Source organism: Delphinapterus leucas, chromosome 13 (genome assembly GCF_059928025.1).
Source record: "Delphinapterus leucas isolate spDelLeu-1000000601 "Yukka" chromosome 13, BTC_Dleu_Yukka2, whole genome shotgun sequence".
NCBI lineage: Eukaryota > Metazoa > Chordata > Mammalia > Artiodactyla > Monodontidae > Delphinapterus > Delphinapterus leucas.
Window position 1 is genome coordinate 36,406,304 of NC_143141.1, and position 5,987 is coordinate 36,412,290.

Sequence of the window (5,987 nt, forward strand, 5' to 3'; positions counted from 1 at the left end):
CACTAAAAAACAAAGACCAAAAGTACAACAAGCAGCAACAACAACAAATCCTAGGGAGGGAGGAGAATCTGATTTCCAGAGTTGCCCACATAATATTCAAAAAGTGCAGTTTTCAACAAAATATTACAAAGGATATGAAGAAACAATACACAGTGAAATATAAAAGCAATCAATAGAAACTATACCTGAGGAAGTCCAGATGTTGGACTTACTAGACAAAGATTTTAAACCAGCTGTTTAAAAATATGTTCAAAGGAAACCATAGAGAAAGAACTAAAGAAACTAAGAGAGGGTCTCATCAAATAGAGAATAGTCCAGATTTGAAAAGTACAATAACTGAAATGAAAAATTCAATAGAAGCTCAGCAGCAGATTCAAACAGGCATGAAAAGAATCATCAGACTTGAAGAAAGTTGATTGAAGTTATCCAGTTTGAGAAAAAAAGAGGAAAAAAATGAACAGAGCCTAAGAGACCTGCGAAACACCATTAAGTATATCAACATACGTACAAATGGGACTCCCAGAGGACAGGAGTGAGAGAAAGGGAATGGAAGAACATTTAAAGAAATAATGGTAAAAATCTTCTTGAATTTATTTTTCAAAATTAAAAAAAAATTAATCTACACATTCAAGAAGCTCAAGAAACTCCAAGTGGAATCAATTCAAAGAGATTCACACAGAGTTGCATTACAATCAAACAGTTGAAAGTCAAAGAGACAATCTTGAAAACCGCAACAGAGAAGTGACCCATGTACAAGGAATAATCAATAATATTAACAGCTGATTTACCACCAGAAAATATGTAGGGATATCATATCCAAAGTGCTGAAAGAAAAAAATGAACAAACATTAATACAACATATCCAGACTTACGGGATGCGGTAAAAGTACTGTAGAGAGGGAAACTTATAGCTATAAATACCTACTTCAAAAGTAATAAAATCAATATCCTAATTTTTCAAGTTAAGAGACTTGGAAAAAAAGAGCAAACTAACTCACAGCAACAAAAAGGAAAAGATATTATAATAGAAATACACAAAATAGAGAATAGAAAAATACAGAGAATCAATGAAATGAAAAGTTGGTTATTTCAAAAGATCAACAAAATTGAGAAAACTTTAGCTACCCTGACCAAGAAAAAAAAGAGAGAAAAGTACTAAAATCATGAATGAAATGACTAAAATTAGTAAAAGCAGGAATGTAAAGTACTAAAAACCACAATTACCAAAACTGACACAAGAAGAAATAGAAAATCTGAATAGACCTAAAAGAAGTATAGAGATTGATTTAGTCATCAATAAGTTACAACAATGAAAAGCCCAGAAGCAGATGGCTTCACCTGTGAATTCTATCAGATGTTTAAAGAAGAATGAACACAAATGCTTCTCAAACTCTTATAAAAAATAGAAGAGTAGTGAAAACTTCCTAACTCATTCTATAAGAACAGTATTACTCTGATATAAAAACCAAAGGTATCTTAAGAAAGGAAAATCATAGATCAATATCCCTTATGAATATAGACATGGAAATCCTCAACAAAATACAAGCAAACCAAATCCAGCAACATATAAAAAGGATTATACACCATGACCCAGTGGAATTTATCCCTGGAATGCTGACTCAGTATATGAAAATCAACAAATAAAATAGACCATACTAATAGAATAAAAGGCAAAAACCACATGATAATCTCAACTGATACAGAAAAAAATCTGACAAAATCCAACGCTCTTTCAACATAAAAATGTTCAACAAACTAGGAATAGAAGCAACTTCCTCCACCTTATAAAGGACATCTATGAAAAACTAACATCACACTTAATGGTAAAAGACTAAAGCTTTCACTGTAAGATAAGGAACAAGACAGAGATGTCTATTCTCACACTTCTATTCAACATTGTACCAGAAGTTTTAGCCAGGGCAATTAGTAAAGAAAAAAAAAAAAAAAAAAGAAAGAAAAAAAATTCCAAAATAAAATTAAGAAAACAACTGTATTTACAATAGCATCAAAAAGATAAAGTCCTTAGGAGTAAATTTAATCAAGATAGTGAAATACTTACACGTTGAAAACTACAAAACATTGTTGAAAGAAATTAAAGAACACCTAAATAAGTGGAAAGATGTCCCATGTTAATAGATTGGAAGACAATATTATTAAGATGGCAATACTCCCCAAAGGTCTACAGATTCAATGCAATCCCTATCAAATTCCAAATGCCTTATTTTAGTAATGCACCATTATTGTAGCAAAGGCTAACTCAGACAACATATACCCAAGAGAAATGAAAATATATGTTCATTCATTAACTTGTACACAAATGTTCATAGCAGCATTATTCACAGTAACCAAAAACATACAAATTTTCATTAACTGATGAAAGTATAACAAATGATGTGGTATATCCTTACAATGGAATATAATTCCACCATAAAAGGAAATGAAATAATTTCTCTTGCTGAAAGAGAAATACATGCTGCAACATGGGACATCTTAAAAACATTATGTTGAGTGAAAGAAGCCAGACGCAAAAGACCACATATTCCATTTTTATGAAATATCCAAAAGAGGTATCCACAGGGACAGAAAGAAGAATGGTAGTGGGAAATGGGGCGTGACTGCTTAATGGTTACAAGAGTTTCTTTCGAGATGCTGAAAATGTTTTAGAACTTATTACAATGGGTGGTTGCACAACTGCTGTGCAACATTGTATTGTTGCTGCCCCCAGCACTATACCCACCATCTTCATAGGTCTTTAGACTCCTGTTGCTCCTGTGAAAAAGAAGGGTTTCCATCTTTAGCTATATTTTAATTCCTATTCTGGTAACTGCCTCAGAGAAGATAGGATATGACTGTACTAAGGTCCTCTGGCTATGGGCCGAATTCCATTCAATTCAGTTCAAGTGTTGAAAGTACCTCTCTGCCCAGCTAAAGCAGAAATTAACAAAACGTTAAACCATTGGTTATTCTATTTTCTGTAGCCTTACTGCTAGGAAAATGAACATTTAGGTTCTATCACACATGCCAAGTCCTGAACTGAGCCCAGGGTAAGGGTCTGTCACTGGGCGTGGCCGGTAGACCAGCATTTTCATGGGGCACAAAGGCCTGCTCTGTGGAACCTTTGCAAGAAGGACTGAGACCCAGTTCAGAAGTCAGTAATTTGAGTAATCAGCAGTCAAAAGCTTCAGCAAAAGTAGTTAGTACATCTTTTTTTTTTTAATCCCTATAGTCTTTCATTCATTCAGTTTCATACTCCCTGCCCAGTAGACTTTTCAGATTAAAAAATAAAAATAAACCAAAACAAACCAAAAAACAACAGCATTCACAGTTAATACTTCACCTATGCACAGTGTCTTCGCCTGAGATGCATTTCTGCAAATGGAGGAGACTAACTCCCAAGGGGAGAATCCAGGTTTTTCTACAGCATTCTTCTCTTCCCTCATGACCTGGTCACCCTTTGGGGCCAGATGCCATGCTTTGCCAAGGAAGGGAGCAAGTGTTCATTGAGCACCTATTATGTGCCAACACTGTATATACACTATTCACTTAATCCTCACAACAACTCTATGAGGTAGGTCCTATCATTAGTCCCTTTTCACACTGAAAAAGAAAAAAAAAAAAAGAGGCCAATGCCCTAAAGTTACGCAGGCAGTGAATGGCAGACCCAGAGTTCAACCTCATCTTTCCAGAATTTGAAATTTATGTCCTTTCCATTCTTGTGAGGCAAATGAAGTACTGATTTAGAGAAGAAGAGCACTGAACATGGCCTCCCAACTCTCAGGTTTTGGGGCGGGGGGCGGGATTAAGAGGCCTGAAGTTTCATTCTGTTACCTTATTAAACATGATTTTTAATATCTGTTGTGCATCAGAATCACTAGAGGAGCATTTTCACTATACACATGCTTGGAATTCACACACTGGAAGACCTGGTTAGCAAGAGAATAAAATGTGTTTAGATCTTCTTGCAATTTTTAGAAACGATACCAAATATAAATAGTAAGAGAATGAATGAAGCTCAAAGGAAATGTATCAAATAAAAAAGATAGATTTTAATTAATTGGGGCTAAGTTATTAGCTCTTAAAGACATCAGAAAATTGCAGTAGGATGGCATTCTGGTTTTCTTGTTTGTAATCCTTGAATCAGACAAGGTTGTCTGGGTCTCCATCAACAGCTATATTCAAAGAGCTGTTCTTTTTCCTGTCCTCAATTCAATTCAGTCATTTTTTTTTTGAATGCCTGTTCTTTGAAAGGCTACTTTTTTACAAGTCACATCAGGAAGAAAAGGTTAAATTCAACCATAAATTTAACAAGCATTTATTGACTGCTTGATGTATGCAAAGCTCCATGCCAGGCAACGCAGGTCTTGAAAGAAAGGAGAAAAGGGGAGACAGAGGTCGGGAGGGCATTTCAGGAAAATCGAACAAAGTGATGGTTCAGAGAACTTCTGCAGATTTTAATTAATACAAATATGTCTATATATATATATCTTATAAAACAAACAAACACACTTCTTCTAGGCCTTAGGGACTGTGCAGTAGACTGTATTATTTGTTAGTAATTATTTGTTCATACTTGTCTAGGTAGAGTACTTTGCTGACTCCACTAGCTACCAGCCCCACCCCTCCACAGCTGACTTTGGGCTTGGCCTTAGGACTTGCTTTGGCCAATGGCATGTGAGTGGACATACTCAGTATGCCCACTTGCATGTTTTGACTCAACCTTCTGAACTCGTACTGTCCACCTGCAAACAACAGTGGCTGCTCCTTCAGTCTTGTCCCCAAAACGAGAAGACAGAGAGACCTGGATCTTTCCCACATGCTATCAAGTCCAGCACACCCCAGCAGCATCGAGCAGCTCCACAACCACAGACCCACAAGTGAAAAATAAATGTTTGGAATTTAAGCTACTAAGCTTCGAGGTACTTAGTAATGCACCATTATTGCTGCAAAGGCTGACCAATACATCCTGTAACGGTTTACAAAGATGAGCAGCATGAAATGTTCTAGAGATACTCCCCTAGAGCCCATCTAGTATTAGTTTTCTAAAACTCCTGTAACAAAGCACCATGAACTGAATGGCTTACAAAACAGAAATTGATTGTCTTGCAGTTCTGGAAGCTCAAGGTCTGAGATCAAGGTGTAGTTAAAATTGGTCCCTGCTGAGAGCTGTGAGGAAGATTCTGTTCTGTGTCTCTCTCTACTTCTGGTGGTTTGCTGGCAATCTGTGACATTGTAGAAGCATCACCCCACTTTTTCTCTTCATCCTCACATGCGTTCTCTCTGCGCCCAAATGTTTTCATAAGCATGAAATCTTTTAATAAGGACACCAGTCATATTCGATTAGGAGTCCACTCACTGCAGTATAATTTCATCTTAACTAATTGCATCTGCAATGACCCTATTTCCAATTCTGTGGTATTCTGTGGTCCTGGGAATTAGAACTTCAACATATGAATGGGGGAAGGGGGGGCAGGCACAGTTCAATTCATAACAGTGCTTTTTTATACCATGTTCCTTAAACCAGGGGAAGACCAGAGACCAAACATCATTATGGCTTACACTCCCCCACCGTGGGCCACTGGCCCTTATTGTAATCATTCTCACTTTGAGAGGAGTGGGTTGTTGATGACATGGTATGTGTTTGAGCCTTAGGCTCACAAGGCTTGTAAGTTCTGGAACCAGGCTGAGAATCCAGGTGTCTGGATATTAGAACATCTTTCCTATTCTATTCTGCCTTTTTAGTGGTCAGTGATTCAGGGAGGCAGCTAAAATAAACAAAATAAAGAAATTAACAGGAAAGCAAAAAACAACAATCACATACATTCAAATCACCTATAAACCTCATTTACCATTAGCAAGACAAAGTTTCAAAGGCATGAAATCTCTGAAGAAAATAAACAGATCAGTGGTAGAGGATAGCTTTAGCAATCAAAAAAGGAAGTGAATATGGTTGTACAGGATCTTTTAAAATATGAAAGTAACATTTTATA